This window comes from Leopardus geoffroyi, chromosome A2 (assembly GCF_018350155.1).
Source record: "Leopardus geoffroyi isolate Oge1 chromosome A2, O.geoffroyi_Oge1_pat1.0, whole genome shotgun sequence".
Lineage (NCBI taxonomy): Eukaryota > Metazoa > Chordata > Mammalia > Carnivora > Felidae > Leopardus > Leopardus geoffroyi.
This window is the reverse complement of record NC_059331.1, coordinates 50,338,729-50,353,885: the sequence shown is the minus strand read 5'-3', so window position 1 is coordinate 50,353,885 and position 15,157 is coordinate 50,338,729.

The following is a 15,157-nucleotide window of genomic DNA, read 5'->3' as shown; positions in this document are numbered from 1 at the left end:
AAGTCACTGGGGGGTGGGGGGGTGGTAGAGATTAGAATATTAGGACAGCTTGGACCCCAACACTGGCCACCACAGACTGTGGCTCTGGTCTCCATTCTGTTTTAAAAGGACACAAACTCAAGTGATTTGCTTATTCTTTGTTGCTTTCCCAAAGGAGAGCCCTAGCCCTGTTCTTCTCTATTCACTGATGGTCAGTCTGCCAGGCGGCCAGAACCATGCTGGGCTTTGTGAGGGTTTCATGGAGATCTGCAGTCTCTGCCCTAAGACTATAGGAGAGACTATCAGACTATATACTATACCATATAAGACTATAAGACTATAGTAGGAGAGAATATATGCAGGGGACAATGAAAGAATGAATGTGATAGTCAGGTAGCTTTATAAGAGGAAGATACCTAAGACCCAAGTCAGTAGTAGTGATTACAGGTGACAGTGACTCAAATTGACTCATTGATTAGCTCTTATCCCTTAATAAAGTTTACCAGCTTCAGGTATAGCTGGATCCAGGGATTTGAAGGATTTCATTCCAACGTGGTCTCTCCTGCCCTCCTTCCCTCTTTTTCCTGTCTGCTTTTCTCTTTTTGCTTTTGTTCACAGGCAAGCTTTCCATACCTTGGCAGTAAGACAGCTACCAGCAGCTCTGGAATTTCATCATATGAGTTCAATGACCTCAGGAAAGAGGGGGCTGCAAGCTAATTTTCCAGAGACTCTCACACAGAGGTTGCAGGGAAGGTTCTCAGTGGCTTGTTTTGGGTCACATGCCCATTCTTGAACCAATCACTGACCAGTGAATGTAGTGACTGAATTGGCCAGCCTAGGTCACATGGAACCCTCTCCCCCTAAACTGGGGGCAGCCTGGGACTATCAGAGAGACCCCTGGAAGTTGGGCACCTGTCCACTAGAGGCACACACAGAAAGTGCTGAGTTTATCCAGGGATGATGTTCCGGAGTTTTTTTGTGTACTCTGCCCCAAATGACATCTTAAGCCAGAGAGGTGAAATTGGGATTGGGTCCTTTCCCTGTCTAAACCCTGAACTTCCCTTCCCTGTATTTGCTGGGGTTGTAGGGCTGCTATCCTCTGCAGTTTGGCTGTTAAAATAAGAATTTGGACTGATCTTGGTCTCAGGGGAGGGATATGGTCCTGGAATGAGAGAGGATACATGTGTGCTTGTGTGTGTGTGTACATATGTGTATATGTGTGTACATGTGCATGGGTGCATTCATGATATGTGTGTACATATGCATGGTGTGTGCACATGTGTGTATATTTGCGTGTTTGTGTGCATGGAGTGTGTATGTATAGGGTTGTGTGCATGGGATGTCCATGTATAGGGTGTGTGTATCCTGTGTGCATGTGTGTGTGCATGAGGTATAGGTGTATAAGTGTGTGTGTGCATGTTTGTGTGTGTGCATGGGGTGTGCATGTATAGGGTGTGTGTGTGTGTGTGCATGTGTGTATGGGGTGTGCATGTACATTGTGTATGTATGTGTGCATGTGTATGTGTGCATGTATATGGTATGTGTGTGCATGTTTATGTATGTGTGTGCGCATGGAGTGTGCATGTACATTGTATGTGTGTGCATGTGTATGTGTATATGTCTGTGTGTATGCATGTATATAGTGTGTGTGTGTATGGGCTGTGCATGTATAGGGAGTACGTGCATGTGTGTGTGTGTGTGTGTGTGTATGTTTGCCAGATGGGGAGCATACTGCTTAGAAGGCTGGAGGAACTTCCTCCCCTGACCTAGTTTTCCTCCCTTAGCTCCAGGGCCCTGTTAATCCGTGTAGCTCCCAATACCCAACCTTCATTGTACGGTTAGCTTGTTGAGCCCACGGCCAACTTCAGTTTCTAGTTCACATGCAGCCCTTGCTATGGAGAACGAAGAGACAACTGTTTTATTTACAGTCAGGACAAACAACCCAGGTGGAGTTATGTTTCTCAGCAGGAGGAGAGACCCTTCCGGCTCAAGCAGCCTGGACTCCGCCGGCTTACCCTCAGAATTCCAGGCTGCATATGCTTGTGTCTAGTGGTCGGGGACTGTGGAGAGGATGTGGCTTTGGGGGTCATATACCCTCTGGTTGAAACTCTGGCTCTGCCTGTTGTCAGCTGAGTGACACAACAATTCACTCATCTTGCTGAGCGTGTTTCGCCACCGGTGAGATGGGGATGACAGCACTAGATTTGCAGGGCATGTTGGAAAGGGACGGGATGTGCAGAGCTCAGTCAGTAGGTGCTCCATACTGGGAAAGGCTGTGTCTTCCGCTGAAGGAGAAGAAAGAGGTGACCTGGATATAGGGAGCTAATATTTTCAAGAGCTAATATTTTAGGGCAAAATTAGTCACTGTCATTTTAGTAACAATTAGTTTCTGTCCCATGGTCGGAAAGCCAGGCATGACTTTAAGGGGGTTGGGGCAGAGGGTGGGGCATTCTGTAGGGGAGATAGCACAGTGTGCACAAAGCCACATGATGTGGCCTTGTGGCCACAGCCTGGGCTTCCCATTCTGGCTCAGCCACAATTCACCATGTGGACTCATGCACCTTGTGGGAGATGCAATGAATAGTGTGTGTGGTTTGTGTGGCATTTGAGTCCTCAATGGTGTGAGAGGCTAGTAGTATGTATAGGTTAATAGTATACAGGAAGAGGCAACTATTGGGAGGGAGAGATCAGACCCTTAACATTGGGGGTAGAGCAGAAGGAGGGTGCTGTCGACTATGTGTGTCCCCGAAAAATTCATATTTTGATACCCTAACCCCTGAATGTGATGGTATTTGGAGATGGGACCTTTGGGAGGTAATTAGGTCATGAAGGTAGAGCCCACGTCAATGAGATTAGTGCCAGGGATCTCCTTTGCCGTGTGAGGATTTAGTGAGAAGACAACGTCTATGAACTAAGAATCAGACCCTCACCACACACTGGTGGTCTTCTGGTCCCTTGATCTTGAACTTCCAGCATCTAGAACTGTGAGGCACAACTTTCTTTTGCTTCTAAGCCACCTAGTCTATGGTATTCTGTTAGAGCAGCACAGAATAAGGCAGATGGTGTCTAAGTACAGAATCTAACGCTATGTGATACAAGGCAGTGGTTTCCAAACGCCAGTCGGAGTGTTGGGACCTGACTGCAGCAGCCTTCCCTAGAAAGTTCGTCAAAGATCAAGATTCCCAGTCTCACCCCTAGATATTCAGGATATTGGTGTCTAAGATTCTGTAGCCTTAATAAATGCCCCGAGATGATTCTTGTGCATAGAACAGGAAATTGGCATTTGGAGTCAAAATGATTGGGCTTTGGAATCAAAATTGTCCGCCTTAAATTTTAGTTCTTAGCTCACTGTGGGCTTACTTTCTCAAAACCTCAGCTTCTTCTATGAAATGGGGACAGTCCCTGCCATACCTACATCCCAGGGTTGTTTGAAGGCTCACATAAGACTTGGAATGTGAAAGTGCTTATAAATCAGCACACCGCATATATATATATATATATATATATATATATATATATATATATATGTATATATATATATATACACATATATGTATATATATCTATATCTATATCTATCTATCTATCTATCTTTCTTATTACCAGTGGGAAAGATAACCTTGATGGTTTCTAAGGTTTCCTGTTACTTTTGACCCTGCCCACCAGGGGGCAGCAGGTGCACGCACACGAAACCATGGAGCAGTTTCTCCCACAAGTGAGTTCCTTGTCTCATGAAATCAGAACTTTAAGAAGGTGGTGGTCAGCAGTTCATGGGCCATGGAGACCCTTGCAAGGTCCGGGCCTCAGGGAGATTGAGGTGTCTCCAGAAAATTCTTCAGAAATGCATGCAGTATATTTATACTGAATATTATTCAGAGGCTCCAGTTAAAATGTTTTCTCCTTCCAGAAGGACATCATGGGAAACGATACTGACTGACATTTAGGAAGCCAGGCTGCAGATGCCAAACCAGAAGTTAATGGTTGAGGTCAACACATTGGCTCTCGAAACCAATTCATTCGTTCACTCACTGACTCATTTGTTCATTCGTTCAGTAGGTACGATTGACTGCTTCTCTAAGCCTCCGAATCTTGATTTCAGCTCAGGTCGTGATCTCATGGGTTTGTGAGTTTGAGCCCCATATGGGGCTCTATGCTGGCAGTGAGGACCCTGCTTGGGGTTCTGTCTCTGTCTCTGCCCCTCCCTCCCTTCCCCCCTCAAAATAAATAAATACAACTTAAAAAAGAAACCCCAAAACCGAGACCTTCTCTGTGCTGGGCACTGACTAGGGCAGTCACAGGGAGAACAAAGTTGAATCAGGTCAGCCACTGACCTCCTAGCCTTGAGGACTGTTCTTTAAGATAATGGTGAACATTTTTAGAGCATTACTCACATATCAGTTGCTATCCTAGGTTCTTCATATGTGCTAACTGATGTGAGCCCTACCAGGTAGGTATTATTATTACCTCCACTTGACAGAGGAGGGCATTAAGGTCCAGAGAAGTTAAATCAAGGTCCCACTTTGAGGGGAGAAGCAAGGATTTAAACATGGGCAGTGTGACTCCAGAGCCCATGATCTACCTGGTTTAGTGGGGGAGGCAGGCATGATAATGACTTGGCAATAAGAGCTGTAAGACACTTGTGCCTTAGTCACTCCTTGTTCCCAGGCACGCTGATGACGCCTTATTGAGCCGGGCAGGGGGGCAGTGCTGGGGAGATGATGTGGAGGTGGGGATTAGAGAATCAATAACCCCAGCTCCTAGGGCAGGACGACTCTGAGGTGTGCTCTCTATCGCCCTCTGGTGCTCCCCAGTGGGACTGAGCTCTAGGTGGTCACAGCGGTATCAGCTCCAGTATGCATGCTCCCTGCCTTCCTACTTGTTAGGTCGCATTTCCTCTCACTCCTACTATTGTTTCCTGGAATCACCTTCCAACTAAAGGACTGCAAGGACTCCCATTGCAATCCTTGGTTCAGGACCTGCTTTGGGGGGAGCCCTCCCTGTGACACCTATCTCCCTGAAGTTTGTATCCCTTAAGGAGTAAAGAGCTGGATCCAGTTTATAGCTAGAGCCTCAGCCCCGAGCATTCAGGGGCTGAATGGAGTGGAGTTGGAGGCTAAAAAGACTTGGAGGGAGGGGGCATTGATTTGACCCAGTGGGGAGCAGTGAAGGCCCCTTGGAAGAGATGACATTTGAACTGCTGAATCTGGATGCTGCCCTTACCTCTCTGCGAAGGGGTGTTCTCTCTCACTGATTTCCTCCTTGCCTTTGGAACCCACATGCTTCTCAGAGGTCTCAGAGAGTCATGATTCAGCCCCCCGGGATTCCAGTGCCTGCTGAGCCCTGCGCTGTCAACCTCAAAGCACTTTCTTCCCACGGATTTATCAGCACCGTGAACCAAATGATTGCTTCCACTTGGCTTTCTTTAGCCATGTGAGGCCACAGGTCACCTTTTGGGGCCTGAGTTTCCATCTGCAAAATGGGGGCGGTAATGCTCCCCCACCAGGCACCTGTGAGTCTCAGTGTGACAAGGCGAGAATGGGCTGTCAGCTCAGGGCCTTCTGGGGGGTCTCCCAGCACAGCGCTGTAACCTTGTGAATGAAGGTGGCTCATCACTAGCTGTTTACCTCTGCCCCCCTCGCCCAGGCAGTCTTTCAGTCTGGTCTTTGCCCTCCGTGATGGTGTCCTGGATTCCTGGAAGAAGTCAAAAGGAAAGATGCTGTGTTTCTTGCCTGTTTCTTTTGGATGCCCCCAACACCCAGTAGAAACCCAAGCATCTTGCGTTAGAGGCACGTGGCCAAATAGGCGGTCCTGACTCCATCCAGGAGACCCAACCCGACATCTGGACTTCATTATGCTAACAGAACCTCACCTCCTCCCACCTTAGTGTGCTGCACAGCTCTGTGGGATTCATCTAACCTGCCTTGGGAAGGCACTGCGATTCCTTCCAGTTCCCTGTTCCCCTTTTCACTGATTGAAACAGGTAATAATCACAGTGAACATTTATTAAGCTTTTACCAAGTGCCAGGCACTATTCTAACCATTTTACAAGCATTTAGCCCTAAATCTTCTTAACAACCTTGTGAAGGAAGGACGGTTTTTATCCCCATTTTACAGATACACACATTGAGGCCCAGAGAGTTTCAATTTTTTTTTTTTAACATTTATTCATTTTTGAGAGATAGAGACAGAGCATGAGCAGGAGAGGGAGACACAGAATCCGAAGCAGTCTCCAGGCTCTGAGCTGTCAGCACAGAGCCCGATGTGGGGCTCGAATTCATGAACTGTGAGATCATGACCTGAGCCGAAGTCAGATGCTCAACCGACTGAGTCACCCAGGTGCCCCAAGAGTTTAAATCACTTGTGCAAAGTCACAGAGCAGGAAAGTGCAGAGCCATGCTGTCTGGCTTTCAGTCCTGGGTGCAAATGCAGTGGGCCAGTATAGACGGTGTGCTTATGTGCCTAAGAGGGGGTGACCCCCAGGACTCCAGGGGAAAAGTGTGTGGAACAGCTGACAGCAGTAGCAGGGCCTGCCCGAGGCCGGTGGGCGGACAGTGTGCCTGCCTGTGGGCGGCTGGAACAGCTGCGGCTTTTGGGAGGCCCCAGCCTGGCAGCTGCTGGAGGGAAGTGCATTGTTCTTCTTGGGCAGAAACTTGGGGCCCAACTTTCTCTGTGGCCACAGCTGACTTGGCGTCTTCTCAAGGTGGCTGGGTCCCAGGTCACCTCTTTAGCCACACCCGAGAGCAGGAACTTTATTTTGGAGTGCAAGTAACAGTCCTGTCCGTGGCTTCCTAGTTGTGATACCGTCCTGGGGAAGGGGGCTAACAGAGCCCTGTGTGATCCTTCTCCCCGCCAGGAATTCACGCGGCTAGAGTTACTCACATGTTGTACTGTATATGATACATGATATATCCCACAACGTGTGTGGGATAAATTGTAAAATCACCCCTACATTTGGATAAATCCCAGCTATGCTCTTTTTAGCCTGAAGACCTTGGCTCATCAATCTCTGAGCACTCTGTCTGCCCATCTGCAAAATGGGATGTTAACAGTAGTTCCTCCCTCAGGGGTGGTTTGAGCGCTAAGGGTGTATAATGCCTGGAAAGCCCCTACAGTGGGCCTAGCACATACTAAGCACTCCGTAGTGGTCACTGTCATTAAGCCAGTGCCAGCGACTATTATTATCACTCTTGTTGCGTCTGTCTCGGAGATCACTGCAGGACTTAATGACTTAATGCACACGGCACACCGTAAGTGCTCATTAAAGAGCCGTTTACTATTTTGGTGTTTTATTTTACTAAGTTCTTTTAGGCTCATTTGGTTCTCACTCTGGATCTGAGGGAAAGCTGGAAATGCGTTTCTCATTTGAAAGACGTTCCAGCAGAAATGTGAAAAAGCAAAATGTCTTGTTCCAGGTTTCCTAAAGAGTAAGGGTCAAAGTCGTGACTGAAATTCAAAGTATTCAGGCTCCAAATCCTACGTCCTTCTTAGGCATTGAAGTCTCTTTGAAATTGACTTCCTGTTATGTAGGAAACAGCCTTTCGTCTTTTATTTTTATTTTTTAAAGTTTATTTATTTATTTTGAGGGAGGGGAAGGGCAGAGAAAGAAGCAGAGAGAGAACCCCAAGCAGGCTCCACACTGTCAGTGCAGAGCCTGACATAGGGCTCGAACTCATGAACTGTGAGATCATGACCTGAGCCAAAATCAAGAGTCAGACACTTAATCGACTGAGCCACCTAGGTGCCCTGGAAACAGCCTTTTAAACCACACCAGCTTCTAACTGCTTATTTATAAAACACCTTTCCACCTACCGTCCCAATCTGATGTACTCATTAATCCTTTGAGACCTATTTACTTTAAGACCCATTTCAAAGATGAGAAAAATGAAGTGCAAAGAGCTTGAGCGTCCTGTCCAAAGTCACGTGGGTTGGACCAGAGCCAGGACCTTCTGGTTTCTTGACCTCCAGTATGGAATTGAAGAGAGTTCCTTTAACACCAGAAGAGGTTCAGGAGTCCCAGGAGGCACATACTAACACAGAGCATGGTTCTTCCTTCCCTGTCCTCTCTTCCCTGCTCAGCCTCCCACTGTCTGTGAGGCCCCTGTTCTGACTCTAGTTTTGTCCCCTCTTGTAACTGATGACTCCTGTTGAGCCGTGTCCTGGAGCCCAAACCCGCCCCACTTCTCACAGTGCAGACCATTTTGGACATCCGGAGCCTTCTCTCCCAGCATCCGATCCCGGACGTCCCTAGGTCCAGCTTCCATGCTCTTATCCCAGACCTGCCAGCTTGCCACATGTCCACCGTGAAGCTTGGCCAGGACTCTCACTCATCACATACTGCCCTCTCCAGACCAAGGCAGGACACTCGAAGACAGAAGAGGAAGGTGTGCAGAGGATAGATGTTGCTAACTCCAGCAGCAAAGAGTGACCTAGATACAGCGGAAGAAAAACATAGATGGACACGTGGGCACTGGGTCACTTGGTTGTGGGTCCCAGAAGCCTTGCTCACCCTGATGGAAACAGTTTGTTGACATGCAGAACTGGAAAGCCTCAGGTGGTTTCTGGCCTGGGGCCTGGGTGCACCCAGAGGTTGAAACAGTGCCATGGGAACCTGTTTCTCTCCACCTCTTGTCCAGTTGGGTGACATGCTGTCCATCCACCTTAATTCCAGGCTTATGCTGACTCTCTCAGCAACTCTTACAGCTAAGTGCACATGGCTTTCCTGATTGCTCCAGAAAAGGTTCCAGTACTGAGACTCATTGGGCTGAATGGCCTGGTTTGGGCCAGCTTAGTGCCAATGCCTGTGGCCTGGGTGATGAAATGAGCTGATCAGCCAAGCCTTGATCCAAGGATGGGACCAGCTCCGTGGAAACTTCCTGGATCCAAAAGGGGAGAAGCTTGTTTCCCTTAGGATAATCTGGGTGCCATTCCCAGAATGAGAGGAGAATCCATGGGACCGAATAAACAATGCCCAGGGCAGCATTTGTGCACACTTTAGATTGGCCCCTTCCCCAACCAACCTCTTTTCATCCTGAGACAGTGAGCTTGGACCTGTTCAGTGTCATACATGATAGAAACCTGGGTGCACAGTTTCCTTTGAGGATTCAGGGGCTGGGCTGGGACTCTCTGAAGCTAGGCAGCAAAGTCAGGCTCTCCACTCTCCTTCCTCCCTGTGGCACACTGTCCACTGAGGATCGCTCTGCCTCAAAGTGGGGAGCTGGTTCAGGAAGACAAAAAGCCAATTGCTTCTAAGGGACATGTGCTGTCTTCAGGTAGTGCAGAATGCAGCCTCTTAGAATGACAGAGTGAATGAGGACAAGCTGGGCTGCAGGAGCCAGTGCGGTCTGGCCTTGGGCACCGACAGGCAGACTGGGCAGGTGGCTTGGGGTCTGTGGTGGTTGGTAGGCATGAGGGAATCTTGACTCTTGCAAGGGAACAGACCAGATTCCATTATGCAAACATGAAAATCCTCCTGGCCTCTGCTGATTTCTCTCATCCCTCCAGCTTGGCTCTGAGAGCTTTCTCAAAGAAAGATCCACTCAGTGACTGCCCCTGTACAGATGCAGAAAAGCCTTCTTAGCTTTACCCTGGAGCGTAGAGCTGGAGATGCGGCAAATGATCCGTGAAGGGATGGGATTTGTATTGACAGACATATGTTTATCCAGATCAATTAGGGAGAATTATTTATTTATTTTTGCAACACTCCCTAAACAAGGCTTTGTGGCTGATAATGACTTGGAGCTGTGCAACACGAATGACAAAAACGTGAAGCGAGATGAGAAAATGATTTGCCAAACTGCCTCTGGGGGAGGGGGCTGTATGGCCCAGACGAGATGTTGTGATGACCCCTTGGAACAGAGAGCCGGATGCCTTGTAAGTGGCTCTGCATAATTAAGGAGGGGGCAGTTGGACATTGGGGAGGTTTTAAAAGCTGACCCCTGGGGGCTCCTGGGTGGCTTAGTCGGTTGACTCTTGATTTCCACTTGGGTCATGATCCTGGGATGGTGGGATCAAGCCCTCCATCAGGCTCTGTGCTGAGTGTGGAGCCTGCTTAAGATTCTCATTCTCATTCTCATTCTCATTCTCTCTCTCTCTCTCTCCCTCTCCCCCTCCCTCCCTCCCTCCCTCCCTCCTTCTGCCCCTCTCCTTCGCATTCTCTCTCTCTCCAAAACAAAACAAAAACAACAAAACAAAAATGAAAAAACCCGACCACTGTGTGGAGGAAGGACGACAGACAGGAGGAATAGCAGAGAAGGGCCTGAGGAATGTTGAAGTGTCAGGTGGGGGACATTTCAAGAGAAATTCAGGGTGCTGGGTGGTGTGGGTCTTCCCTGGGAACATACACAGTGTGAGTAGAAATTGTTAAGAGATCCCCAAGGTTTGGTGGCCTGAATCTCTTCTCTTTGCTTCTATAGCCCGGGAGGCCATCTAGCAGAGGTTCTCTTGCCCTCTGGCTTCCTTTTGGTTTGGCCAATGTGGAGCCAATTTATGTCTGGTCAGGGCATCAGAGGGAATGAGGAGAGTGATGTGTGTGTGGCGGGGATGGGGGAGGATGTTTGTTCCTCTGCTTCCACATTGCCTTGAGTTGGCTGTTGCCAGCCCCAGGGAACCAACCACACCCTGCCCACACCTTTGTAAAAATTTTCTTCTATTAAACACTCCCTAAATTGTCCTAATTTGAGTGTGCTGGCTGTTTCCCGCCAAGACACTGACCAACTCTCTTGGGATGAGCGCATTTCTCCCGGAAGCCTGAGAGGCATGGGTTCTGCATCCTGGGCGGGAGGCCCGAGCAGCGGTTCACTCAGGCGAGGGAATCGCTGACTTCCGGTTGTAGCCAACAGGTGCTCTCGTGGGATCTCCTGGCAGCCTGGCTGCCCCTAGCAGCTATGGTCGCTGGGAAGTAAAAACTGTGAGTCCCAAAATAATCAGGGTGGCCCTAGGAACTTACCCAGGCTGGGGCCCCTTGTGCCATCACGGTGTGGTCTTCTTTCGACTGAGGCTGGGGACAATGAGGATCTGGAGACTCAGAGAGTGGGGAGTTGGAGAATGGCTGGGGGTGATCACTTCACTGATGTGAAAACTGTAAGGGGCTCAAGGTTAGATGGCAGCGTTGAAAGAGCTGAAGGATCGCGAACACAGGGCTTGGTTTAAGATTAGTTACACTGTCAACCATAGGAGATGTCAGACAAGTAAGTACAGAGGGCAGCTGGCCAGATTGGAGGGTGCAGAGCTCAGGCACTTACAGAACAGTCCGGGCAAAGTCAGCTAGGAGATTGAAAAGATGCTCCTCCATTTTTCTGGTTATAAAAGCAATTCAGGTTCATTATAGGGCATTTGAAAACCACGGCATAAAATAGAAATACGCAGGCTCTTACCACTTAGAACTCAGTTGCTCTTTTAGTATATTTTCTTCCAGGCTTTTTTTTTTTTCCAGTATAGTGGTCATTCTGTTCCTACAACTTTGTATTCTACTCCCTTCTCTTAGCATTATGAGTAAACATTATGGATAAACATTATTTTTAAAACTGTTTTTTATATCATGCAGATTGCCATAGCTTGTTTTTGTAACTATTCCTGTGATAGTGGGCATTTAATTTCTGTTTTCTAATTTTTTTGCTATTATGGTTAAACACACACATATAACAATATATACACATATCTAATGTATATTGTTCAATATATCATATATATATATATATATATATATATATGTTTCTGTCCTTTCAGGCCATGAACCCACTTTTAAAATTCTGCATGAAGGAAATAATCAGACATGAACATAAAAATGTGAGTACAAAGTTTGTGCGTGACATTATACATATACTTTAACAGCTCCTGTTATGTGCGGATAAATTGCGTTCCAGAGAAGCTGTGCTCATCCTATTTCTTGTTCAGGTCAGGTGTTCATGTGGCTCTGCATGTCTGGAGTTGGGAAGGGCCTCATTTCAAGGCCCCACCCCACCCCCAGGTCCCACCTTCACCACCATTAGTCTTAAAGGTGAGCCCACTGGTAGTGAGCATATGCAGTAGGTAGGTGGGAGTTTCTCTGGCTCCAAGGGTAATACGTATCTATTTTCTACTTTCTAGATGTTTCTTCCCTCTGGGACCAATTCCATAGCTCCCTGGAAGGTGATACAATGACCTTGGGCTTGAACCCAAAGAGTACAGGAAATTTTTGGCAGGTTGCTGATGGGTTGGTGCCAACCCACTTAGAGTAAATACACTGTGTGTTGGGCTCACATGGAGAGAAGCGTCTGCAACTTCCTCTCACGGGCTCAGAGCCACCGCAGTCTCCTCCAGGAAACTGCCTGAGCACTGGGACCCCCTGGCAGGAAGCAGCCAGGATGGGTTTGAGAAAGGATTTATGGATGGGGAATGAGAGGAGTAGGCATGCGCTAGGTGTGGAATCAGGAGACATGGGCCTCGAGAGGCCATTGGTACAAAATCAACGGTAGAACAAGAAGCAGGTGTTTAGCCTCTCTGGGTCTCGGTTGCTTCACCACGTGGGTTCGTGTTGGAAAGATTTCTAGGGCCTTCCCAATGAGCTCACACACATACACATACATGCCCCAAATATACATTTTACTGCATAGTCCACTTGGTGGATGGTGAAATGACAAATCATCCATCTTTAATGTTTGGTTTCCTCCAGCTAACCCTAATGCTGGAAATTCACTTCGTAGATTGCCAGTAATAGCTATTAAAACCTAGAGCTGCTGTGCCCCTGACAAGGCCATCTTCCTGTCACTACGCTTGTGGCCCCATCATGTGCTGTGGCTGGGTAGAGTTCATTTTACGGTTAACTCAGAAAAATCTGATTAAGAAAGTTGATCCCCAGAACTCGTGTTTGGTCTTATCCATTGTGTATGTTATCATCCCGGATCACTTTCTCCCTGGGTTGCTGGATGTGACCATCTTATAGATGTAGAAACTGAGGCTGAGAGAGGGAACATGTCTAGCAAGAATGCCCACGCAGTGAGAGGTAGAGCCAGGATTAGAATGTAAATCTCCAGATTCCAGGCTGGTGCCTTACTTATTCAACCTGTGGTTTTGCAAAAGTAGAACCTCTTACAGATGAGTCTTACTTGAGTCCTCTCAACTCATAAACAGATAGAAGTAGTGGGGAGGGGGTTCTGTGTGGCCCAGAGCCTCATCCCCGCCCTGGGATTTTGAAGCAATTCCATGGATCTTCACAGTTGCACTTAGAAACCAAGCAACCTGCCCCATCCATTTACTTACTCTCTCATTCATTTATTTGTTCAACAAACTCGTGGTGAGTACTTGTTATACCTTAGGCTCTGTGGTTAAGTGAGCTACCTCCTGTCCTTCCAATGAATTCTCTGCCCTTGCCTTTTTTTCTTTATTAAATTGTTCAGAGTTGTTTCTGTTGCTTTTCATCAATGAGCCCTAATAGGTACAAGGAGTTTATACCATCCAGGTGGTGGAGCTCCTTTGGAAGATCTTAGGCAGGGGAGTCTCTGGGACATGTTTGAATATTATATAGCCCATGCTGGTGAGTGGACAATGGATGGCTTGGTTCTTGTGGGGGTAGAAGGTAGATAGGAGGCAAGAAGACTGGTTAAGTAGTAATGAAGACCAGAGAAGAAATACTGAAGGCATAAGCTAAGTCAGTGCTTGCACCAAAGGCAGGAAAGTGTAATGATTAAGCGCTTGGTCTCTAAGGATCAATCTGGGTTTGAATCCTAACTATGCCACTTACTTGTAAGTGTAAACATGGGCTAGTCACTTAACCTCTTCGAGTCTGTTTTGTGGTCCAGATAGGCTAGATAAGAGTATTTCTGCTTGTGGAGAGAGGGAGGATTCACTGAAATAACTCAAGGAAAGCCTGCACACTGCCTGGCTCATGGAAAGCATTCAGTAAATGCTGTTAACCCTTCATGATGAGGATGGTAGTGATGAGGAGGACGGTGATGATGGAGGTGGTGATGATGGTGATGATGATAAATGAAGATAATGATGGTGGCGATAATGATGGTGACATCTACCATAATGGATGGAGATGACAAGTGGAATTTGAAGAAAAAGTCAGGATTTCTAAGCCAGGTGACTGAGAGACCGCCTTTTAAGAAAAGAAAAATATCACTCAGAATATATTCATATGGTTATATGCTTTTGTAGAATTTGAAAAGCTGGATATTGGATATCTTAACAGCAGTTGGCTCTGATTGCCTTCTCTGTCCCCTGACTTCCTCCTCTCTTGTGCTGGGTGGTGTTGGGGCAGCCTCAGGAAGCCTGTGCAAGCTTCATTAAATCTGTGTCGTCATGATATGCAGAACACCCAAATTATATTTACGTAACATTTCTTTACATTGTCTTATGGTTGTACATCAAAGCGGCCTCTGTTCCATAAATAGAAAGTGGCTACAAGAATTCAGTATGATGAAAATCTAAGTTAGTTAATCTTGGCTAGAGACTGTTGCCGGCAAGGGCTCCAAACCCGGGGCTTGCTTTCTGTTTGTTAAAAAGGGGGATCAGCTAACCTTAGAAAGGTGTTAAAGACAGTGGCACCAAAAATGAGCCTTTCTCCTTGTAGTCACCAGCAAGATTTGAAGAGAGTTGATGGCAGAACATGGCAAAGCTCTCAGTGTGTGAATCAGTATTATTAAGCGCTGGGCTGTGGACCATCCACCCTACATCCTGGACAGTTCTGCCCCAAAGACAGGCTATCATATCTCCATGTCACATGGTTACACTATCCACGACCTGTAGAAATTGACATTGACAGGTGGTCACAGGTACAAATTTGCTCAGGATTAATCGGCTTGGCCTTTGAGTCTGGCTTCCTCAAGCAGCAAAAGACAGGCATCTTCACACAACGCTTCTATTTAGAGAAGGCATCTGAGCAACTGGGTCTGGGATGGGCTAGGCTCTGCAGAAAGGGAAAGGGATGCTGGTGACATCGCTGGAGCCAGGGCACAACAGTGCAGCTTGGAGATCACCACAAATGAACTGAAAGGACAAGAGGTACCCCCTTCCCATGAAGGGGGCTGAAGGCAGCAAATTGGTCTCCCAGAAAAGAGAAGCAAGGATGAGCCACTTTTCTACCATGTTTTTTTAAAAAAATGTTCGTTTGTTTATTTATTTGAGTATGAGCTGGGAATGAGCAGAGAGAGAGGGAGAGAGAGGATCCCAAGCAGTCTCCATGCTGTCAGCCAAGAGT